General features: G+C 39.3%; 1 protein-coding gene and 1 non-coding gene across 16 annotated transcripts in view; one reads left to right on the top strand and one right to left on the bottom strand.

Annotated features, from left to right (window-relative positions):
* PARD3 (par-3 family cell polarity regulator) overlaps positions 1-26,551 on the bottom strand; it is a 579,453-nt gene that overhangs the window by 262,454 nt on the left and 290,448 nt on the right. The window lies entirely within an intron of this gene.
* Positions 23,399-23,471, top strand: TRNAE-UUC (transfer RNA glutamic acid (anticodon UUC)). The gene has a single exon. It is a non-coding gene; the product is annotated as a tRNA-Glu (tRNA).

Raw genomic sequence — 26,551 nt, 5'->3', positions numbered from 1 at the left:
CTGCAGCCTACCAGGCTCCTCCGTCCAGGGGATTTTCCAGGCAAGAGTACTGAAGTGGGGTGCCATTGCCTTCTCTGTCTACATATCTGAGGTTATTGATATTATATACCGGGTGTCCCTGATGGCTCAGTGGGTAAGGAATCTGCTTGCAATGCAGGAGACACAGATTCGATCTCTGGGTCAGGAAGATCCTCTGGAGGAGGAAATGGCAATCCATTCCAGTATTCTTGCCTGAAAAATTCCATGGACAGAGAAGCCTGGCAGGCTACAGTCCAAAGGGTTGCCAAAGAGTTGGACATGACTGAGCGACTAAGCATACATGCATGCATGCATACTACTGCTCTGAATATACTACAATGTTATAATATACAAATAAATGTACATTACACTGGGGACAGATATTTAACATTTTAGTAATCCAAACAGTTGAGACCATTATAAATCTTAAAGATTAGCAAAATCTTCAGTCCAATTGTCAGTTCCCTAGTTCCTATTAACATAGGTTGTCAAAATGAACATGAAGTTAGTACAACCCTAGACTTAAACACTTCATCCTGTGAAATGTCACATAAGGTTATCCTAAGCCCACTGACTGATCATTTAGAGGTAAAGGCAGTAAGATCTTAGCCATGAAGAACGACTTCTGTTTACTTCTGTTACAAACGACCAGGTGCACGAAAAGGAACAAAGAGTAAGCTAATCAACTCCCAGCGTTGCACTCTTCCTTTCAGAAAGGCAGAGTATTTTAGTTTGTAAAAAAAAAAAAAAATTATATTCCAACATATATTGTAGAAATTGAGTAAATATGCCAGTGCTTCAAAAAGTACATGTGGAATAAATGTGATGGTTCATAAAAGTAAATGAAATGTCACCCAAGAATACACCTCTCTTTGTCATCTTGTCCACTGTCTTTTCACTAAGCACTTCACTAACAGTGATGCTGGCTTTGCAGGATCATCTGAATAAGGATAAACATGTCTGATGACATCAATGGTTTTATTATCCAAATTAGAATACTTAGAAAAGACTCAGAATCTCCAAACACAGTGGCTCACGTGGGCTTTACTTTGGCTCTTATACCCAGCAGGTAGTATGCAAGTATTTGCTAGTGAAAACAAAATCATCCTCAGGAATCTCTGGGGTAACATGCTTCCAAATACAACTCAATAAAATTTATTTAATTTACATCTTGGAAGTTTACGTGTATAATTTACATACCCATAATTTGTTAGGTTTATCTTTTTCTACTATATATACTTGATAACAGTGAGCTTATATATGAACTTATTAAACCACCTAATGAGAGTCTACCATTACAGAAAAATTGTATATTTTTAACTCATAGTATAAATGTAAAAGCCATTAACAGAGACATCAATCAACAAAATGATAAGCAATGGCTCTAAGTTCAAGATAGAGCATCAAATTTATTTCAAGTCACTAAGGCAATATGAAGGCAAGGTAGCTGGTAATGCCCAATTGACATTTCCTCTGAGAATCCAGCAAAATAAGCTGGATGTGCCGAGTTCTTCTATGAGTTTACACAGACCCCATGCATCCTCAATGGTGGAGCACTGCGTGAAGCCAAGCTACTTGAAGACTGATGGTCCTGTGCTTTGAGGGGCCCTGCTATGTCCTTCTTAGTCATTTATCTCTTTTAAGCACCATTGCATAATACATTTTAAAGGTGAACCAGCATCTTGAACCTGCCTAAGAGTCACACTTACAATGTAAACAACAAACTCCCAAAATTAAGCTTTTCCATTGGGGGTTGGGATAGAGAGGAGAGAAACACAGCAGTATCTAAATCAGGTGGAAAACATACAAATAGTTTATGGGTTAAAGACATTTAGTTTCAGGATTCATTAATAATTTAAGCCCTGCTAAAACACCACCACAATATACAACTGGCAGAAACACCTATGCGGCACTGGGAGACAGCCACATAAATGAAATGCCCCAAACTACAGTGATGAAATAGCAACTGATAACTGACACATTCACTGTTCCCACAGTGGCCATTATCAGGGCCCCAAGAGTATGGAGAATATTATTTCATGTCACTGCATATGGTGTTCAGTTATTTTGCAAAATTCACTACCCTGAGGCTGGGCTGCAATTGCTGTGGGAACTACAGTTTCTGAATGTGTACCCATCAACTCCTATACTGCTGTATTTTGTTGTTTTGTACTTTTAAGAGGGGCTGAACACAGTCACTTTTAACAGGAGTTATACACTGAATTCCACTGTAACCATAGTAAATGAAGCTCAGTTATGAACTATGTCAAATCAAGATGGAAGGCCTAGAGTATTAATTTAAACTACACAGTGTGAAGAAAAATGTTCAGGCGAGTCAATGTACTTTTTGTCCTATCCTGTCTATTTTACAGTAGAGAATAGGGATTGAGAGCTCAGTTTCAAAAATTAAACAGACCTGGATGTGAAAAGTGAGTGTGCCATATGCCAATTTTACATCCTTAAACAAGTTATATATCCCTTCTGTATTTCTATTGCTTTTTCTGTAAACTAGGAACAACAAAACCATCTAATTCTTCTTAAGATTACTGAGAGGAATAAGTAAGATAACCCACGTCACAAATCATAACATAGTACCTGACACATGGTAATGGACAATAAATGTTAGCTGTTATTGAAAAGAGAAACAATGAATACATGACATATAAAACATACCTCAGTAATTCTTTTAGGGTAATGTTACACAACTATAAGATATTTTAAGAGTATATATTCACCCTTTCATACTTTATGCCTTGCAGTAAAATTTAATATTAAACATATTACCCACTCAATTAAATACAGAATGTATCATATGCATTTTAGAAAGTTGCATAAAACCCATAATTTCTTGCACTTTGCTGTATACAAAGTACTTTCATCATAAAAGGGTTTCAGAATGAGAAAACATATCAAAAAGTATAAACGACTAAATGCTGCATTGTTGTTGGTGTTCATCCACTAAGTCGTGTTCGACTCTTTGTCACCCCGTGGACCATTAGCAAGCCAGGCTCCTCTGTCCTCTACTATCTCCTGGAGTTTGCTCAAATTTTTGCCCATTGAGTCAGTGATGCTCTCTAACCATCTCATCCTCTGCTACCCCATTCTCCTGTTGCCTTCAATCTTTCCCAGCATCGGGGTCTTTTCTAATGACTTGGCTCTTCACATCAGGTGGCCAAAGTATTAGAGCTTCAGCTTCAACAACAGTGCTTCCAATGAATATTCTACAATCCAATAAATGGCAGGAAAAAGAAAACCCCATGGGCTGCTAGTTGAGGAAATTTTCAGAGGAAACAGATTTGAAGACCTGTGATGGGGCTATGACTTCATCCTGCTTGAAAGCTCTAAGTTAGCCTGCCACATAGCTTCATGCGTGTCACAGAGGACACCTTGGTTCACAGACAAAGGACAGTTCATTACAGCAGTGGCATTAGCCAGACTATCATCCATTTGTGTACTGACTCCTAAGCTAAAATTCTCAAAGGTGATATGAAGAGGGCCAGGGGACACTGGTCTACTCAGGAGAAACTGAGCCCAGGGAACTGGAGCCCTTTACACAAACAGTCTGCATGCCTGCTCACTGCTTTGGAGGGAGACACCATGTCTGTCTTCCAAGGTTGTTTGCTGTACACATATCGTTGAAAGCAGAGTGCAGCACAAAGGTCTTCATTCTCAAGACGTACAGAAATACAAAAGAACCATGGAAAATTATCTCCCAATAACAGAATTTAATCTGAGCATTGCCAAGTGGTAGCATCTGTAGGCCCCTGGGGGAGGGCATGGCAACCCACTCCAGTATTCTTGCCTGGAGAATTCTATGGACAGAGGAGCCTGGCGGGCTATGGTCCATGGGGCTGCAAAGAGTCGGACACGACTGAAGCGACTGAGCACACACACACACACAGCATTTGTATGATCACTAGCAAAGTATACTGGGAACATGCTCTATGATAAGAATGTCTTTTGAATAGTAAACATTAAATTCGACTACATGAAAGAGTTAAACCCTCTATATCAAGGGAAAAACATATTTTTCAACATAGACCAATATACTCAACCAAACAAAAACAAAAATCAAGTGTGAAAAGTAAAACAAACAAACAAACAATTAGACAAGTAAAGTCTTTACTTCCCCTGGTCCCTTTCCTATAAAATTATTTTTGGATGCCTTCCAGTAAAACCCAGAAAACTCAATGAGACAATGGACAGAACCCAAGGTAAACCCAGAATATGGTGACAGTCCAGAGAAGATTAGAGCAGCAGGACACAGAGGTCTGGGAAGTCCGTCTCCATGAGAAAAATCATAATAATAATTACTCTGATATTTTTTAATATTTGGGAGATATTTCCAGAGACCTGATAGAGAATGACGGGGCAGGACACAGATTAAAGATATAGACAGAGAAAACAAACCAAACTGTCAAAATGCCAGAGCAATTAGCTCCAAGAACAGCGAAGGGAAATGTGTAGGAAAGAAACGTAGAGAACCCACTCGGCTAAGCCGCGAGCAGCCCTCACACCGCCATATAACGTGACACTGGGTATTAATTCCACTTGGGGTTTTCATGTAACAAGACTTAGAGGAGGGGAATTGGGAAGGTAAAAGTGGCATTAAAGGGAAACCCCATCTTCCATAATGACAAATCAAAAGATGTCAATAGCTAGTAACCACAAAGCAACAACATAAATACTTTATTCAGAAACATGGAAGTAAATACCAGAACCAACCAACATCTGCATAGATTGGGCGTTGCTGCCTCTAGTGAGAGGGGCTGGGGGAACACAGAGTGCTAGTTTTTTCATTAAATGCCTTCCAGTACGCTGTATTTAATTTTCATTTAAATCTGGCACCAGGTTTACTTCAAACAATAAAAGATAGGAAACCCAACGTGCCAGGAAGGCAGTATCGTGCTCGTGTCCCTGGCAGGTGCCTTCCTGGAAGATGCCCACGACCTTCTCCTGTGGGTCCCCCAGATGACTGTTCAGTTGCACAGGAGGACACTTACAGGGGCTGGATGCAAAGTGCTACCCTGGCTCAGGAGACTTCTGCCTCAGAGAAGCCAGTATGTCCCATGACATCACCAAAGGGACAGCTGCTTGTCAGATACTTACAGTTTTTCCAGTCCACATACAATTTACCAATCAGAATAATTTAATTACCATACAAAGACTGTTCACAGAAAACTTTATCAGGTTTCCAGGAACAGGGAACAAAACCAAACCAAAATCCTCACCAAAGTTTATACTCTCGTGCAGAGGGGGAAATACTTTTTGTTAACCCTTTATCTGTAATATAATACTGATCTAAGCAATGTTTTTAAGATCGAAGAGTCAAGTAGTAAGAGGAGAGGGAAAAAAATGAAATTAGGCTAAATCCTTAATTATCTTTTTAATTTCAAAAATTATCTAGTTGTATTTTTTCCTTCTTGGGCACTAAATATTTTCTCTATATTCACAGATTTTTGTTAATGATATCATTAACAAAAGTGGATACTATTGCAAAATAGTACAGAATTGGTAGTTAGAACACTTAAAATCTGAATCCTGCTTCCATCATTCATACGAGAGGATAAACTTTGTAATCGGTTTGTTTACAAAACAAGGAAAATTGTCTGTTTTATGGAACACAATAAAAATTTACCCAGAAAGCAATCACCTGCATCTCTGCATTCATACTCTTGAGTTCTGAGGATATGAATATTTTGAGTAGCTATTACTTTAAAGAAAAGCCTACAATTTCAAGAAATAATTTACTTACTGTCTAAATGTTTTTTAAAAACTTAAGTTATACTTGCTTACTTAAATTTCCATCATACCAATCTGATTTTTATGTTTAGGAAGCAAGAAAGGAAAAGAAAGTTCTGATGATATCCTGCTCAACAAATTTATAATATTCTTCCTCAAATGTTGTTATTATTATTTTTCATGTAAAATAATTTAACCAGTTCAATTACACTGCTACACAAATGCTCAACTAAATGATCTTTTTCACCTTTTTGGAGTTTTGGAATTCCAAAATTTTCCAAATTTAATGAGAGATACATTAACTCTTAGTGAACCATAGTAGCTTCCAGAGAAAGTATTTACTTAAATGTTGACAGTATGAATTAAACCACTTTGGGGGACCACATTTGGTGGAAAATAAATTCTGAGGGGAATCTGTTTCCAAGTCCCCTGAGTATCACAAATTGGATTCCAGAAGGCTTTTGTGTTAAGGTTGCCACTATTTGATTAATTAGCCTAATCCCCAGGGAAAAATAATTTTCCATCATATGTGGAAAACAATTGAAAACATTTGGTGGGGGAGGGGATTTCACTGTTGAAAATGATAAACCTATAAGCAAACTTCCAAAGAAATAAAATCGGGAAATGTGTAATATAATTTTATTTGAAGATCATTGTATTCTACTAGAGTAAAAGCACTATTAAAAAAAGAATTAGAAAAGACAGTACTAGATACTAAGCAAGAATTTTAAAAATAAAACTGTCTTCTTATATTATAGAGGGAAAATAATAGCTCTTATACCTTTAAAGACAGTACAGTTCACCTTAATATAAACTTGCTCCACAGAACTCCAGAGTTCAATGTCAAATAACTTTGGATTAAATGAAGAATAATTCAGTACCTGTAATGTTGAATATTATACGTGAGTTGCCCACCCTCAACAGGATGCCTAACACCCTCATCTCAAATTAATACTGATCAAATGGAATGGCAAACACAGTCCTGAACACAGTCCATGAAATTTCCATTTCCCACAGAAATGAAACATTTCCTGTCTTGAAACATACACAACATGACTCCACACAACCCAAGGCAAGAGAAGAGTCTTTTAGAAGAAGAACAGATGGTGCTGATTTATGAAGCTATCTAACCACAGAGAACAACAAATAGTATGTATCTTTGCACCTGTTACATGCACAGTGGAATCCTGAAATTAAGTTTCAAAATCTAAGCTTGCTTCTTATAGATTATTAGAGTTTCTGGGGGTGGAGGAATCCTATCGGGCATACTTAGTCTGACATCCAGTCATATGCAGGAATCTTCCTCCACGATTCCTGTGCTCCAAGACACACACAGGAAGCCTTACTAAGTATCACTGGGTTCAGTAACTAACTCCAGCATCCCACCTGCCTGACTCCTAACATATTTATCCCAAGACTTGACCACTATCACCACTTCAACAATATGGAAGTCATTTCTTTTGCAGGAAGTAGCTCTCACTGCTCAGATTCCCTACCACACACCAAGGGCTAAGTGTATCCAATAGGTGACTTTAACCGGCGTAATCAATCTGGTTCAAGTGTGGCTTCCTTATCAGACTAATACCCACTGGATTCTTTTGAACATTCCCCAAAAAAATACTCTAATTTACGGATTGTAGAAACGTACTGATTTTCTGATCTGACCAATTTTGCTGTTCTAACTAACATTTAATCCTTACAGAGGTGACATTTTAAAATGCTTTATCTTCAGGGTGAAATAAGTGTAATACATGAGTAAGTAAATATCTAGATTTATATTTAAAAAACAATTTATAACTATTTTCTTTCAAAAAATCAATTTCTCCTTGGCTTAAAAATGATTTCAAAATTAATCATCAATTTGTTAAAGTAGAAACTTGTTGTTGTTCAGTTGCTCAGTCGTGTCAGACTCTTTGCGACCCCATGGACTGTAGCACACCAGGCTTTCCTGTCCTTCAATAACTCCTCGAGTTTGCTCCAACTCATGTCCATTGAGTTGATGATGCCATCCAACCATCTCTTCTCCTCCTGCCATCAATCTTTCCAGCATCAGGGCTTTTCCATTCATCATCAATCTTTCCATTCACTAAAAGGCTCTTCAGTTTAAATAAACGTTTACTTAAATCAGTAAGAAAGAAAAAGTCTAAACAAATATTTCTTGCTACAATAAGGACAAATCACTTCTTCAAAAGGCAAGGCACTTACGAATTTTAAATTTTATAAATTTTAATTAACAAAAAGTGATAATTGCTAGTATATACTGACCCTGATGTGCCAATTACTAAAGAACACACTTCTCTAGTCCTCAATACAATCTCAATTTAATCAACAATACAACCCTTAAATATATTTCAGTAAACAAAACAGATGGGATCTTTTTTGTGAATTAAGTTTCTGCTAGTCTTTTTTCAATGATAACTGAGCTAACCATGTGGTAAGTTCACAAATCTTTGAGCACAGCGTAACTTGGATAACAGAGCTGTGTTGCTGACATGCAAAGTATTCTTTAATAAAGTTTACTGAATGCTCTACTTGAAATTTTAACTAGACATGCAATGGATCCATCCAATACATTAATCCAAATTAAAGAAATACAACATTCTCCATCTAATGAGCTTGCTGGAATAGATTCATGGCTATCCCTACATGCAAAACATCCTACCTATTAAAGCAAAATTTTTAGGAAAAAGAGAAAGAACTAGTTTTATGAAACATCTATAACACACAACAAACTGCCTATACAATCTCTCATTTAATCCTCACAACAAGGCAGGAATTCTTATTATGAAGAAATTAGGCCTAGAAAAGATTGCAGATTTCTCTGCAGCAGCAGCCCTGTGATTTTGAGAATGGTCTTATGGCCTGTTGTTCTTTGGTTTCGCTCTTTATGACCCAGAGAAGAGGAACCAAACACAATTCAGTACTGGATGTGACCCTCGCCAACTAGTAAGTCAGGGCCAGGGACTGTGAGAAAATATGATAATAATCATGTTGTAACATATATTAAACTCCGAACATATAATAAATGTACTTTCATATAGAGTGAGAATTACTGTTAAAATATTTTTGTCTATGAATTTTCATTTTAGGCTGTTGTTCAGTAGCTCAGTTATGCCCGACTCCCTCTGACCCCATCAACTACAGCATGCCAGGCTTCCCTGTTCTTCACTATCTCCTGGAGTTTGTTCAAACTCATGTCCATTGAGTCAATGATGCCATCCAACCATCTCATCATTTTAGGAGAAACATGTAAATAATGGTCTCCTAGGTGGTGCAGCATTAAAGAATCTACCTGCTGATTAAGGAGACCTAGGTTTAATCCCTGGGTCGGCAAGATCCCCTGGAGAAGGAAATGGCAACCCACTCCAATATTCTTGCCTGGAAAATTCCATGGACAGATGAGCCTGTGGGCTTATATAGTCCATGGGGTCACAAAAAGTCAGACCCGACTGAGCAAACAGCACACACACATACATATAAACAATGAACATCAGGAAATCTTACCAGTTATCACATCTGGATGGCAGTGATTTTTACTGTGTCTTTATAACATTAAGTACTTTTACAATGAGCATAAATCTTTTAGGAATAAAGGGTATTTTTATTTTTAAAAAATGTTACAAAACCTTCATAAATTGCTTTTATTATGTGATATCGCTACTTTATAACTCCTTTGAAAAGTGACTCTACAAAAAATTAAGGATCTAGAACGAAAATTAGAACATTATAGGTAAGTAATAAGATGGAACTGGGCATTGATGCTGAATGTATATCGTACTGAATCAGTTCCAGCAGAGAGTTGTTGTTTTTTTCTTAATCATTTTGGTGTAGAATCTGAATGGTAGAAAAGTTTAAAAAAGGAAGATTGGTAAGATGCCATACAAATAAATTAGAAGAAATTTCAATTAAAAAAAATTGAAAAAAGAGTACAGAGTGAAGAAGAGTCCCTACAAGGCAAGTCCATCACTGAGCTTTGTGGTCCATAAAAACCTCACGTTGCTTCCAATGGGGACTAACATATGTTTATTTAACCCTTTTTCCTTGATGATAAATATATATTTCACAATTATTAATTTTGAAGGGCTTATTAAAAAATGTTTGTAGTCCTCAAAGTTCTACACCTCATTATTTTAAATTGTTAAGAAACAAGTAAAGAACAACACATGGGTCCCCTAACAAAATCCGCTGGTGTAAACATCTATTAGAGCTTGTACTTTATTACTTTCCAATGAAGTCTTTTAATTCACATAAGAAACACACTCATTAACTTACTTGAAATGGCTTAGAGAAAGTAGCTTTCCAAAACCAAAAATTCCTCAATTTCCTAGTTAAAGTCAGTGACGCAAAAGCTAGTTGGTAGCTTTCCTGGGGATCAAGAGATTGTATTCTCAAACAAAACAAAACCTATTATGTGTTTAAAACAAGGCACATGGCCATGATGACTAGTCTGAATGCTCAATTTTAGATCATGGATCAAAAGTTTATAATAAATGCAGAGGTTAACATTGATAAAGCTAATTAGCGGTGCATTGTTGCATTGCCCTAATGCTGAAATGTGACGCAAATACCAAACAAAAATTAAGATGTTAAACAAATACGTTAATTTAAACTAATAAACATGTTACAGTTGTTTTGGAACCTTAGTGAAAGTAAAAGTCACTCAGTCGTGTCCAATTTTTTGCAACCCCATGGACTATACAGTCCATGGAATTCTCTAGGCCAGAATACTGGGGTGGGGAGCCTTCCCTTCTCCAGAGGATCTTCTTGACCCAGGAATCAAACTAGGGTCTCCTGCATTGCAGGTGGATTCTTTACCAGCTGAGCTACCAGCTGAGCACATTGGCCTTGTGGTTAAAAACGGAATCTCCATGCAAAATGGTTTTGACAAATGATGTCACTTCTCTGATTTAGTTTACTCATTTTATAAACTGACAAGAATAATATAATACTATCTACTGATAATCTGGTGGTTCAGACGGTAAACCATCTCTCTACAATGCGGGAGACCCAGGTTCGAGCCCTGGGTTGGGAAGATCCCCTGGAGAAGGAAATGGCAATCCACTCCAGTACTATTGCCTGGAAAATCCCATGGACAGAGGAGCCTGGTAAGCTACAGTCTATGGGGTCGCAATGGAGAAAGCATTGGCAACCCACTCCAGCGTTCTTGCCCAGAGAATCTCAAGGATGGAGGAGCCTGGTAGGCTGCCGTCTACGGGGTCGCACAGAGATGGACACGACTGAAGCAATTTAGCAGCAGCAGCATGGGGTTGCAAAGAGTAGGACATGACTTCACTTTCACTTTCACTTTTAATCTATGAGGATAAGTTAACATAAAATGCTTGGAATACTGCCTTCTACATAAATAAAATAGGACTAAAACTTCATGTATAGCATGTGACTTCCTATATAGAATAGACTCTCTGTTCTAAGGTTTAAACTTCAGAAATATTTCAACCAAAAACAGTCTGGAGAAAAGGACTATTTAGGAAGAGTACCTGCTCAGAATCCCTTTCAACACACTTATCACTAAAATTTCTGGAATCAGAGAAATGAATTAAATGCTGGGAAATCATTTCATTAGGATTAATAACCACATCATTTGCTTTTGATTACACAATTTGATCCAATTATGTCAGTTCTTTTGGTTTCCTCAGGTTGTTCCCTTGAGATATAATTAAAACCAGAATTTGTGATTTGCACATGGCCTAAAAAACTTCAGCTCATTTTGTATCAAAGACTGTCTTATCAATATTTACTAGAAAGAGAGGTCTTCAGAGCAAGAGGCTCATTTTATACAATTTTCAGTATAAAATGATTGCAGCAGTGATAGCACAAATTAAAATATTAACAGAAAATGTAACAGATACCTGGTGACTTTCAGTTACAAAAATAAAAGTCTTGAAATACTTAAGATTTTAGGTCATTCATGGGGATAGAAACTGTTTGACTCTTGAAATATTTACTCCTGAATGTTGAGATAAAAGAAGATCAAGTTGTCTGCTGCTTGGTCATGTATGGATGTGAGAGTTGGACTGTGAAGAAAGCTGAGAGCTAAAGAATTGATGCTTTTGAACTGTGGTGTTGGAGAAGACTCTTGAGAGTCCCTTGGACTGCAAGGAGATCCAACCAGTCCATCTTAAAGGAGACCAGTCCTGAGTGTTCATTGAAAGGACTGATGCTGAGGCTGAAACTCCAATACTTTGGCCACCTCATGTGAAAAGTTGACTCATTGGAAAAGACTCTGATGCTGGGAGGGATTGGGGGCAGGAGGAGAAGGGGACGACAGAGGATGAGACGCCTGGATGGCATCACCGACTCGATGCACGTGAGTTTGGGTGAACTCCTGGAGTTGGTGATGGACAGGGGGGCCTGGTGTGCTGTGATTCACAGGGTCACAAAGAGTCAGACACAACTTAGCGACTGAACTGAACTGAACTGTGATTCAGTAGAAAACAGACTTCGTAACTGATAACAAACTGAAATAAAATTTAAGGTATTAGACAATCCATGTATTTTTAAAAAGCTCAGCAGCTATCTTCAGCATCACAACCCAGAGCAAGGACTTATTTCACCCTTGTGAACAACCTGCAGTATCTTCAGATGGAGACAATACAAGGGAAACCTTCAGAAACCTTTCACACTTTCCCTGTAGAGTCAGCCCAGATTAGCTTTAAATCTAGAATACCAAATACTATTTCCTATTCAAAACCCTGAATGTCGTTCCGCAATTTCTAAAATAAGTCTCACAGCCCTTTCATCCTGATTCTTGCCTCTCTGTGAGCCCTAGTGGCCAGATCCCTTCTTCCTGAAGTGCCTTTCCTCTCTCCCTTGGGCATTAAATGTGAAACCCAGCCTCCTCAGGGCACACTGGCCTTTGTCTCTATTCTCCATCATTTTGAAAATCATCTCCACATGAGAATTCTTGGTCAAAATAGAACTGCAGGTGGTTTTTGCGCCTGCACATATTCTTGAGGATAGCAATCAGATACTAATAAAATTCCAACTTCTTAAAAGAATCATTAAAAAGACACTATTACTAGTGAAGCTATGAAAGTTATATAGTTGAGTCAAACATGCTTGAGGAAGTCAGAGACCTGCAATCACAGAACTTACTTCTAACAGTCTAAAGAGATACCATCAAGGTACAAATGCATGTTAAAAATAGCAACACATATACTGTCCTGCACACGTCTAAGGAGCAGGTGTCTTCTCAAGGCACTTAATCCATGACACCCCAAAGAATACTTGCACCCTGCCTGGCTTTTCTGATAGGACTGCAAGTGTGAAAGGGTTAGTTTCACATCATATCCTCATGTGCTTCCCTGATAGCTCAGTTGGTAAAGAATCCACCAACAATGCAGGAGACCCCAGTTTGATTCCTGGGTCAGAAAGATCCACCAGAGAAGGGGTAGGCTACGCACTCCAGTATCCTTGGGCTTCCCTTGTGGCTCAGCTGGTGAAGAATCCACCCTCAATACAGGAGACCTGGGTTGCGAAGATCCCCTGGAGGAGGGAAAGGCTACCCACTCCAGTATTGTGGCCTGGAGAATTCCATGGACTGTATAGGCCACGGGGTTGCAAAGAATCGGATGTGACTGAGCGACTTTCACTCTCCTCAGGTCAGATCCTGAGGAGACTCACAGCAAGGTCACTGAGAAAGCACAAGGAGATGGACCTGAACCATCCTAAGCACAGCTCTTTGGGGGGCTCCAGCGGAGAAGGTGCGGGCAGACACTGAAACACAGAAGCTCATTTGGGCTAAATAGAAGTCTGATCACTCAGGTTAGAGAAAAATTCAATACAATGACGGGCTCTCAAAGCAGAGACCTGGAGGGATAACCAAAAAATTAGAAAATGCCGTGAAGGTGTGACATAACTAGGAGTGTGCTAGAGTTGGCTCTCCAAAAAAAAAAAAAGAAAGAAAAAAAATTGTTAAACAGGAAAAAGACCTTATTCGTAATGTTTGCCAATACAAATACTCCCCCCATGGCAGACTGCAAACCACCAATATCATGTCATTGAACAGTGTGGAAGACATATGACCTTTGGGTAGGAGCCATCTATGATTACCCAGGTGGGACTGGGATGAGTGAAAAAAAAAAGAGCTCTTAGCAGATTAATAACAGATATTAATAATATAAAAATACCAGTATCATTTTTGACAGTTAATCATACGTGGCCAGAATACTGCTTAGTTTTATATCCTAACAGGGCTATTCATCTATCAGATGTTTATCATTTGAACCAACTAACGGATGAATTATAGACCTCCTATGACGGAGTTAGGTCCCAACAAACCCACAGGAAGTCAAAAATATTGTTAAGTCCAAAATGCATCTAATACTCCTAACCTACTGACTATCACAGCTTCAGTTCAGTTCAGTTCAGTCACTCAGTTGTGTCCAACACTTTGCACGCCAGGCCTCCCTGTCCATCATCAACTCCTGGAGTCCACCCAAACCCATGTCTATCGAGTCAGTGATGCCATTGAACCATCTCATCCTCTGTCGTCCCCTTCTCCTCCTGCCCTCAATCTTTCCCAGCATCAGGGTCTTTTCAAATGAGTCAGCTCTTCACATCAGGTGGCCAAAGTATTGGAGTTTCAGCTTCAACATCAGCCAAGCCTGATTTACATGTGCTCCAAACACATTAGCAGAGAGTTAGGCAAAATTATCTAACACAAAGCCTATTTTATAATAAAGTGTTGGCTATCTCATGTAATTTATTGAACACTGTATTGAAAGGGAAGAACAGATGTTTGTTGGTGCACTGATTGTTTACCCTCCTGATCACACACTGACTGGGAGTTGTGAATCACTGCCACCACCCAGCATCACAAGAGAGAATGCGACGGTACATGACTAGATCCAAATTCAAAATTCGAAATAAGTTTCTGATGAATGCGAACTGAACATTCTTAAGTAGGGAACCATGTGGACAATAAGCCAATGAATTTCTAACAACTACCACCACCACTCTGACAGCAAAGTGTAATTCTTATCTGAAATGGTAATTTAATGTCCTAAAAATCAGTTAGAGATTAGACACCAAAGTACATCTGGTACCTCTGTGGCACCTAAGTGAGCCTAGAGAAAGGTATCGCCTTGGAGGGTCTGACTTGGGGTGTAAAACACGTTATAATTCCCCCCAATTCTTCCCTTCAGCAAAGCAACTAAAAGGTCGTGGCCTTGAGCATAACATTGATTTCAGTTCAGTTCAGTTGTTCAGTCGTGTCCGACTCTTTGTGACCCCATGAATCGCAGCACGCCAGGCCTCCCTTTCCATCACCAACTCCGGGAGTTCACCCAAACTCATGTCCATCGAGTCGGTGATGCCATCCAGCCATCTCATCCTCTGTTGTCCCCTTCTCCTCCTGCCACCAATCCTTCCCAGCATCAGCTTTCAGTGCTTAATAATTATACCTCTTAAGTGCACACATTTTGAACAAAACACTTATGTTTTCTTATAGATATTTTTATTTTATTTTATAGATATTTTAGAGAAACATTGAAAAGAACTTTATATATAGAGTACTTCCTTCAGAGGATAAAGATGGGTAGGAAGAGAGAAAACACTTTATTGAGAGTTGTGATAATATTAAACATCTCTACAAATGTGCCAGACCCTATACATATGTTGTTTCTGTTCTACAAACAGAGAATTGCAGCTCAGAGTAATTAAGTAACCCGTCCTTTGTTATACAGCCGTCAGTCCACATGGTAATCTACCAGACTCAAAGGCAAGCTCCTACAGAGCAGGGCAGGTGACCTGTACAGGGCCCAAACACACGTTCCCAGCGCCACAAGGTGAACTGCAAAGAGACCCTACAGGCAGGGAAGGAAGGAACACCCACAATCACCCCTACTGAGCCAGGTCAGAGGACATCAGGGGCATCTTTACAAACTCACACCATCCAACTCAGCTCCTGACTCCAGGGTCCTACTTGTGAGGCCAGGCCTGGACCACTCTGGATTGATAAAGTGACAACCTACGGACTTCCCTGGTCCAGTGGTTAAGACTTCCCTTCCAGTTCAGGGAGTGTGGGTCTGATCCCTTATTGAGGAGCTAAGATCCCACATGCCTTGCAGCCAAAAACACAAAACATTTTTAAAAAGAAAGAAAGAAAACAGCATATTGTAACAAATCCAATAAAGTCCTCAAAAAAAAAAAAAAAAAAGTAAAAAACTAAGTGCACCATGAAAATGAAAACACGGCCTGACCCAGTCTGCCAACATCCACATCCTCATCCATTGTTGAGGACAGTGAGGACAGGGAACTTATAAACAGAGGAGGCTGCAGATGAAATGGAACCTGAGTTCTGTGGCCCAATATTTCTTAAATCAAGGTCTTAAGCTAAGGCTGAAATACTTTTTACTTCCTGAGCCACAGTGACCACATTCAGATAGGAATGAGTTAACTGTTGTTTTAAAGAAAATGCAAAAAATTTGGATTACAGGCAACTTGATTTCCCCCCAGATTTGGGAGGGTGGGGGCGTGGGCGTGGCGGGGTGGGGGGATGTCCAACCTACAGAAAATTGAATAAATACACTCAACAGACTCTTCACCTAAATTCACTAATTGCAAACATTTGTTATCTATCTCATATATGTTTTATTTTCAAAACCAGAAGGTGACTTGAGGATAATAAATTGTTTTCGAAAATAGAAAATGGAGCGCAATTGGCTAGGTTTAGTTTTAATTTGGAGAAAATTTTCTAAGAAAATGGCAAGAGTATACATCATAATGGTTTTCAAGTACCAAATGCATGTACTTCTGTTCGCCTTTGCTGATATTTTAAACTATCTCCCTCAAAAAAAAAAAAAATGAAAGTAGAAGAGAGAAAAGTTAACCTTAAGTTACAAAAAATTAGACATTTAGTCAAAGATTTCACAGGTGCTTTCCCATACATTACAACTAAAAATACCCTTGTTTTAAAAGATTACAATGTGATTTTATAAAAGTTTTCATAGAGGGAAATGACCAATGACCAAACTAGAAGGATAAGGTTTGGCTTCAGAGAATGTGGTGGGAAAGTAGTTAGGCAAGTCTAAAATAAAATTTTAAAGAATAAATCCAATTTCTGTTTACTAAAAGTATATTTATAAAGGCTGTTCTTAAGCCTATAAAATAAATTCATTTCATAATTGTATACTTTCAAAGATTTAAATGTACTAATTCCCAAAAAACCACAATTCTACATGCTAGATGGTGGGTGATAATTTTTGATATTTAAAACGTAAATTTTTAGCAGTTTATAATGAAACTCTTCAAGACAGTAAAGTAATCATGGTTGGTGATTATCTATTCTTTATTTTGGACACTGTCCACATTCCTGATGGAAATAGGAAGTGACTGTTATTCCATCAGACTTAATCTAGTGTTTCATAAAATGAGAGCAAATAAATTCATGGTCCATTTAAATATCCATGATTACAGTTCTTCAGAAAATTAATCTGATTAGAAATCTTTAATTTACTAGTGTTTACTGTACAAAAAAGAACTATACAAAAAGATCTTCACAACCCAGATAATCACGATGGTGTGATCACTCACCTAGAGCCAGACATTGTGGAATGTGAAGTCAAGTGGGCCTTAGGAATCATTACTACAAAGAAAGCTAGTGGAGGTGATGGAATTCCAGCTGAGCTATTTCAAATCCTGAAAGATGATGCTATGAAAGTGCTGCACTCAATATGCCAGTAAATGTGGAAAACTCACCAGTGGCCACAGGACTGGAAAAGGTCAGTTTTCACTCAATTTTCACTACAATCCCTAAGAAAGGCAATGCCAAAGAATGCTCAAACTACTGAAAAATTGCATTCATCTCACTCGCTAGCAAAGTAATGCTCAAAATTCTCCAACCCAGGTTTCAGCAATACGTGAACTGTGAACTTCCAGATATTCAAGCTGGTTTTAGAAAAGGCAGAGGAACCAGAGATCAAATTGCCAACATCTGCTGGATCATTGAAAAAGGAAGAGAGTTCCAGAAAAATATCTATTTCTGTTTTATTGACTATGCCAAAGCCTTTGACTGTGTGAATCACAATAAACTGTGGAAAATTGTGAAAGACATGGGAATACCAGACCACCTGACCTGCCTCTTGAAAAATCTGTATGCAGGTCAGGAAGCAACAGTTAGAACTGGACATGGAACAACAAACTGGTTCCAAATAGGAAAAGGAGTACGTCAAAGCTGTACATTGTCACCCTGCTTATTTAACTTATATGCAGAGTGCATCATGAAAAACACTGGGCTAGAAGAAGCACAAGCTGGAATCAAGATTTCCAGGAGAAATCCCAATAACCTCAGATATGCAGATGACACCACCCTTATGGCAGAAAGTGAAGAGGAACTAAAAGAGCCTCTTGATGAAAGTGAAAGTGGAGAGTGAAAAAGTTGGCTTAAAGCTCAACATTCAGAAAACGAAGACCATGGCATCCAGTTCCATCACTTCATGGCAAATAGATGGGGAAACAGTGGAAACAGTGGCACACTTTATTTTGGGGGGCTCCAAAAGCACTGCAGATGGTGACTGCAGCCACGAAATTAAAAGACATTTGCTCCTTGGAATAAAAGTTATGACCAACCTAGACAGCTTATTAAAAAACAGAGATATTACTTTGCCAACAAAGGTTCATCTAGTCAAAGCTATGGTTTTTCCAGTGGTCATGTATGGATGTGAGAGTCAGACTATAAAGAAAGCTGAATGCTGAAGAATTGATGCTTTTGAACTGTGGTGTTGGAGAAGACTCTTGACAGTCTCTTGGACTGCAAGGAGATTCAACCAGTCCATTCTAAAGGAGATCAGTCCTGAACATTCATTGGAAGGACTGATGCTGAAGCTGAAACTCCAATACTTTGTCCACCTGATGCCAAGAACTGACTCATTGGAAAAGACCCTGATGCTGGGAAAGACTGAAGGCGGGAGGAGAAGGGGACGACAGAGGATGAGATGCTGGAACGGCATCACCAACTCAGTGGACACAAATTTGAGTAAACTCCAGGAGTTGGTGATGGACAGGGAGGCCTGGTGTGCTGCAGTATATGGGGTCGCAAAGAGTCGGACATGGCTGAGCAACTGAACTGAACTGAACTGAACTAAGTGTTTACTGAGTGACCACCTTCACATCAGGGCACAAAACATGAGGACATGTGTCTGTTCATGTGCCACCTTTCACAGGGCAAGCAACTCCAATCTTGCATTAAACTTTTTAATGAAAGACACTATGCATTCATAAAATTGAATATAAAAAACAGTAAGATAATTTATTTAAAAATTAATAAAAATTAATAAAATAAAAATTAATTTAAAACAGATCATAAAGTAAATGTTAAAGAAGATGTTGGATGTTGAGAGAATAGAATAGAAGTAATACAAAGAAACATTATCAGAAGCAGGGGAAACCAACCCACCTCAGTGTTGGAAGTGTGTCTCCTTAGTAATTCCTTTTAATGTTATAGGGAGTATTTCCCCATCATCAAATCATCTCATACAAGATTAACTGGTGCTAAAGCATACAGAATAAAGCATGGAAGTCCCATGTCATCACTATGCTCCTAGTCCAAGTTTCCTCTTTAGAATGATTCACAAGTGCAATTTAGAATCATACCTGCAATTTGGAAAATATCCCTCCAATTTCCTCTCTATACTTACATATGCATGAGATGCCCATATACTCAGGTATAATTTTTATGTGAAGTGAAACATATAATATATACCCTGTGAAACTTGTTCTTTTCATTTAATGACACATCTTGGAAATCTTTCAATAATTCTACCTCAATTCTTTTAAAGGCTGCACTAAGAGTATCCCTCAATACAAATATAAAATAATTGACATAGATACTCCTCCATAAATGGACAACAGTAAGTTGTTTCTAGCACTTTTTACTACTGTAACAATTAACATACTTATCCAACAGCAAACATTTCTCTGTAAACAGTACTCACATTAGTAAAATATTGAAATCAAAGACAGGCATTGCCAGATTCACTCATCAATTACATTCCAATCTATAGTACACAAGTTTGCCTTTAGGGCCACTGCCTTATTACCACTTGATTACTAAAAAATTTTTGCTAAACTACAGTTAAAAAAAAAAATTCAATATTTTAATTTGTACACATTAGCTTCTTACCTAATAGTAGAAAAACAATAGAAGAAAGAAGCTATAAAGTTTGATGATAAACAGTTCCATCATCTCATTACGTAGAGCAAAGCATGCAGAGGGTAAAAAAGAAAAAACAAAATCACCAGCCATATCACATTTTCTACCAAACAAAAAGTTCTTTAGCATGAGCAGAAATTTTAATAGTCAGAATCCCTTGAGATAAGAGTCAAGCCCAGTGTTATTTAATATTTCCATAGCAATCTGTTGGAAGAAATAGACAACAAGATAAATTCCAGTAACACAAAAACCATTCAGGTTAGGAGAAACCAGAGGGCCGTTGGAAGACTCCAGGAGGAACTAATCAAATATGAAGCCTGATGAAAGCTGGCTTATTAATGCAAGGTAATCAAGGTTCTTTTTAAATTTTGAGTGAACAGCTCTATCCCAATGAGCAATGACTTCTTCATACCAACAGGCAATTAGGGAACCACTCCCCCCATCATTGAAAAAAAGACAAAAAGCCTTCCTCTTTTTCTCTTAGTTTTTCACATTTTATACCCCCTACTAATCCTGGTGCAGGCATGCTAAGTCACTTCAGCTGTGTCTGACTGTTTGCAACCCTCTGGACTGTCGCCCACCAGGCTCCTCTGTGCATGGGGATTCTCCAAGCAAAAATACTGGAATGGGTTGCCGTGCTCACTTCCATGGGATCTTCCCGACCCAGGGATCAAACTTGTATCTCTTATGTCTCCTGCACTGGCAGGTGGGCTCTTTACCACTGGCACCACCTGGGGAGACCCACTATTCCTCAACCCCTAGAAATCTGGTGCCTGGCCCTTTGGTTCTACTGAAATTATTGTCAGCAATTTTTAATATCTCAACCAGAGAAAATCACACCTTGAATAATCACATTATTACCAAGACCAACAGATTCTTCCTCCTGGTACCCGTCAAATTTATTCTTTTTTATCTCTGCTGCAACAGCATGGATTTAAGACATTTCTTATCTTCTTAATAGAGCTTTCTCATCTCAAATCCATTTTTGGTGGACTTTAATGGTTAAAGAAATTTGTTGTTTGAACCAATGTGACAGATTTGACCCCCTTTCTCCATCACCAGTGTAGCCTTTGCATAATATATATTTGAATATCTGTGCAAATCTGAACCCAACTGAACTTCTAATATCCATCTTATCCACACATGTCACTAAAACCCAGCATATCAGACGTTTACCAACAAAACTTCCCCTATCTTCATGTTTCTATAACCTGGCTTTACCAGGGGTACCGCTGTCATCTTTCAAGACCCAAAGTGAATACCATCCACTATTTTACAAATAACATAATTTTTAACATAACAAAATTTTTAATAAGAGTCAAAGAGTCAAATCAAAGTGACCATAGTTTTTCAGGGTTTAGGAGCATAAGCTGTTAACCACTATGAGGAGGTCATTAAAGCTTCTGAAAAACTGTTAGTAAAAAAAGAAAAAAGAAAAAAAAGGGTATCAATAATTTCCCTAATTGCCCAGAGAAGGAAAGAGCATCTCATAGCGGTCAGACTAGGAAGTCCCTCAAAGCGGAAGTCAAGTCTGAGCATGTGGTTATGAGCACAGGACATCACCTCCTCACACCAGAACATCTCTGACTCAAAAGCAATGAAAATAACACCTGATCAATTCAGTTCAGTTCAGTTCAGTCGCTCAGTCGTGTCCAACTTTGCGACCTCATGAACTGCAGCATGCCAGGCCTTCCTATCCATCATAAACTCCCGGAGTTCACTCAAACTCATGTCCATTGAGTCCGTGATGCCATCCAGCCATCTCATCCTTTGTTGTCCCCTTCTCCTCCTGCCCCCAATCCCTCCCAGCATCAGAGTTTTTTCCAATGAGTCAGCTCTTAGCATGAAGTGGCCAAAGTATTAGAGTTTCAGCTTTAGCATCAGTCCTTCCAATGAACACCCAGGACTCATCTCCTTTAGAATGGACTGGTTGAATCTCCTTGCAGTCCAAGGGACTCTCAAGAGTCTTCACCAACACCACAGTTCAAAAGCATCAATTCTTCGGCACTCAGCTTTCTTCACAGTCCAACTCTCTCATCCATACATGACCACTGGAAAAACCATAGCCTTGACTAGATGGACCTTCGCTGGCAAAGTAATTCTTTGCTTTTGAATACGCTATCTAAATTGGTCATAACTTTCCTTCCAAGGAGTAAATGTCTTTTAATTTCATGGCTGCAATCACCATCTGCAGTGATTTTGGATCCCAGAAATATAAAGTCTGCCACTGTTTCCACTGTTTCCCCATCTATTTGCCATGAAGTAATGGGACCAGATGCCATGATCTTAGTTTTCTGAATGTTGAGCTTTAAGTCAGCTTTTCTACTCTCCTCTTTCACTTTCATCAAGAGGCTTTTTAGTTCCTCTTCACTTTCTGCCATAAGGGTGGTGTCATCTGCATATCTGAGGTTACTGAGATTTCTCTTGGCAATCTTGATTCCAGCTTGTGCTTCTTCCAGCCCAGTGTTTTTCATGATGCACTCTGCATATAAGTTAAATAAGCAGGGTGACAATATACAGCCTTGACGTACTCCTTTTCCTATTTGGAACCAGTCTGTTGTTCCATGTCCAGTTCTAACTGTTGCTTCCTGACCTGCATATAGGTTTCTCAAGAGGCAGGTCAGGTGGTCTGGTATTCCCATCTCTTGAAGAATTTTCCACAGTTTATTGTGATCCACACAGTCAAAGGCTTTGGCATAGTCAATAAGGCAGAAATAGATGTTTTTCTGGAACTCTCTTGCTTTTTCAGTGATCCAGTGGATGTTGGCAATTTGATTTCTGGTTCCTCTGCCTTTTCTAAAACCAGCTTGAACATCTGGAAGTTCACGGTTCACATATTGCAAAGCCTGGGTTGGAGAATTTTGAGCATTACTTTGCTAGCGTGTGAGATGAGTGCAATTGTACAGTAGTTTGAGCATTCTTTGGAGAACGCAATGGCACCCCACTCCAGTACTCTTGCCTGGAAAATCCCATGGACAGGGGAGCCTGGTAGGCTGCAGTCCATGGGGTCGCAAAGAGTCGGACAGGACTGAGTGACTTCCCTTTCCCTTGAGCATTCTTTGGCATTGCCTTTCTTTGGGATTGGAATGAAAACTGACCTTTTCCAGTTCTGTGGCCACTGCTGAGTTTTCCAAATTTGCTGGCATATTGAGTGCACCTGATGCATGAGACAAAAACTGACTGGTGCTTTGTGGAAAGATCATTAACTGAAATCAATGATTTGGAGTTCCTAAAAATTTTACCAGCCTCCTTGTTCTCCAGAGAGGCTTTTGGAATACTGCTTTTCCGTAAGTGACAATTTCCATCCAGGTTATGCCCACCCCTCTGGGAAGTTAGAGATTAAGCAGCTTATTTAGGATCCCAGGTAGAAGCATGAACTAGGACCTAATCTGGACCTCTTCTTGTTCTAACCACTCTGTTCTCAAGCAGGTTGATGTCTCAGAGTGAGCACTCAAAACATATGTGACTTCCCTGGCAGTCCAGGGGTTAGGACTCAGCACTTTCACTGTTGAGGGTCCGGGTTCAATCCCTGGCCAGGGAACTAAGATCTCTCAAATGGTGCAGCACAGCCAAAAACAAAACACACCAGAGACTGGACTAAGCTAATAATGACACAACACTGACTCTAAAGGTGGGGGGACACTGGAGGCAGAAGAAAGAGAATGTTCATTAAAAAGGAAGGCACAGAAGTCTGACATAGGAGCTGCATGAGGCCACAGTAGGAGATAAAGCCTAAAAAAAGTTAACTAGGATTCTGGATTGCAGAATTCTCAGAACACCCAGCTAATGTGGTTAATTTTAAATCAGTGCAGGAGAGAGATTTTTAATGCCTTTACACTTGGAGGTGATGCAATACAAATGGTGGTTTGAAAGATGAAGCAAACAGGAAGATGCAGCATTGACTAAGGAAGGGACAGATGGTGGAGGGAGACAAATGCTACACGAGTCCAGTCGAAGGGAGTGAGGCTGAAGTGCGAACAGGTGCAAAGAAAGTAGAAAGGCACAGATACACGCCAGACTAAAGGTATAATATGTAGCACCTGGCAACAGATAAAACAAGAAGCAGTAGAAGGAAGAGAAAAAGCAAAATTAGTTTGAAACCTGGGAGACTCATGGCAAAATGACAAAAAATAAGAAAGTCACCGACAATCATAGAATTTTCTAGCTCTAGGAAACATTCGGAAATTAACTGCAGACCATTTCACAGGGGGTGAGGTCATCCTGGCATCCAGAGGCTGCGACGGATCACACAACTGGATGTGGACGGCAGGTCAGGTCCGGAACTAGGGGCTTTACCTCACACTGCCCTTCAGACTAGGGACCACTTCCCCTCTGCTTGGAAGAAAGTGTAAAAAATGGCTAAAAGATATCTAGAAAGAAGTAGTTGGCTAGTATTTGTGGGTAACATAAGGCTGGAGGAATGGGGAGAGAAACTAAAAGGTCATGCCAAAGAAGAGCACATAAAATTCCATTTAGAAAAATGACCTGCACACACTCAGGCAGAGCAAAAGAAAGGGATTTCTGCAAATAAAACAGTGAGTGAGCTTACGGACAGAATGGCAGAGAAGCCAAGAGAAAGACTTCCTAGGGATCCAGTAGATACAAAATGCTAGTCCAGCCACTTACAGAAAGAAAAATGCACAGCACACCTTAAAGAAGACATGTTCACCATCAATAAAATCCCCTGCATATTTTACGGTTTCCAATATATTGAAGGAAATAAGACGTGGGATGTATCTTTTTATATAAATCTACAAAATAAATAATAAAAGTTAATTAAATAATTATGTATACCCTAATTCAACTTAACTCCTACTCAAGAGCAAAATTGTAAAAACTCAAATAGTCATTATATTGAGCCACAGAAAGTATATCAAATTGCTGGCTAAGTCATGTCCAATATTAGACAACTAAATTAGCAAAAGTTTAACACATAACTCAGTGGAAAAAATCTTTTTAAAATAACAAACATTATTTTTATTTGAATTGAGACCTATTTTTCTTGGCCAATCCACAAAAATATGTTTCTCTTTCTATGAGTTCAGGACATTAATGCCAAACTCTCAGCCAAATGTTTATGAAAGTATTACTGAATCAGGTCTGTTTATGATTAAAATACAAAGTTCTCAGGAAAATTAGTTCCTCCAGGGACTTAAAATAGGAGTAAGTCCAAAAGCCTAGATTTCTGCTGATATAATCTAACTTTCCTTGCCCTCCCTTCAAATTTTCCCCAACTTAATCTAGAAGAGATTCTTGAAAACTTAAACGTTCAATGTAAGGAAAGATAGACTATCTAAGGAATAGTATATTTTTTATCGAAATGTTTGCTACAAAAATGTTTCACGAGAAGAACTGTTTAGATACAAAAATTAAAAATAGGTAGCCCTTTACAACTACAAGTGCATTCAGTGAAAGTAAAGTTGTGTTTAGATGCAAAGGTTGTGAAAGAGATCTCATGCCACCAGAAGTTAACGCATGCCTCCCTCAAAAACAGAACCCAGAGCAACAAATACAGGCATGCTCTCATTAAAAGAAAAAGACACATTTAAAATGAAGCCTGGTGCTAGGCTATGCTAAACATAATTGCTATGTTGGAAAGAAAGGGAATCAGCAGTTGCTGTGTGCACCTTCTTTTGGTTTGGCCAGAAGGAAGAGGAGAGGATAATGGGTCACGGGAGGCAGGTGTCAGGACCTCTCCAGAGGTGGAGCTCTCCTAGTTCTGATCAAAGGAGAGGAGTTAGGAAGAGAGGAAGGGAGAGTCAACCAGCATGTTCAAAAAGCCAGCGATGTAAGAGCAACATGAATCTGGAGACCAAAGAAGGTGCAGGCAGGTGGCAGTGCCAGAGTAAGGGGAAAAGCACTGGGATGTCGGTGAAAGAGCAGCAGGAAGACCCACCCACAGCAGAAACACTGACTTCCCTGGCAGTCCAGCAGTTAAGATCCCATGCTTCCAAAGCAGGTGGTGTTGGTTTGATCCCTGCTCGGAGAACTAAGATCCCACATGCCACACGGCATGGCCAAAAAACAAATAGAATGGAAAGAATTAAAAACAGAAAAAACTAATACTACTGTGTCTTTTGTCTGTGAAGGAATAACAAGAACCTCCACCCCTACCCCTAAGGCTTCCTTTTCCTTCCAGGAAGACAGGGATTGAGTGACATGCTCTCCTGAAGAGGAAAGGAAGCCCATTCTCAGCTCACATGCTGCCAACTGAGTCAACACCGCTTCTGTTCTAGAGAGCATGGAAAGGGAGGAATTTTAAAGGCACATCTTGTCAGCTGAACAGATTTCACAGAACCTCATATTGTAAGGTAACATGACAGAGTGCAGGGGGTCTCCTGGGCATTGTTGATGGGCGTATGCTGCTGCTGCTAAGTCACTCCAGTCGTGTCCGACTCTGTGTGACCCCAGAGACAGCAGCCCACCAGGCTCCCCCCGTACCTGGGATTCTCCAGGCAAGAACACTGGAGTGGGTTGCCATTTCCTTCTCCAATGCATGAAAGTGAAAAGTGAAAGTAAAGTCGCTCAGTCATGTCTGACTCTTAGCGACCCCATGGACTGCAGCCTACCAGGCTCTGCCATCCATGGGATTTTCCAGGCAAGTGTACTAGAGTGGGGTGC

Source organism: Bos mutus, chromosome 13 (assembly GCF_027580195.1).
Source record: "Bos mutus isolate GX-2022 chromosome 13, NWIPB_WYAK_1.1, whole genome shotgun sequence".
Classification (NCBI taxonomy): domain Eukaryota; kingdom Metazoa; phylum Chordata; class Mammalia; order Artiodactyla; family Bovidae; genus Bos; species Bos mutus.
Note: the sequence above shows the minus strand (reverse complement) of the source record. Positions and strands in the feature narration are given on the sequence as shown.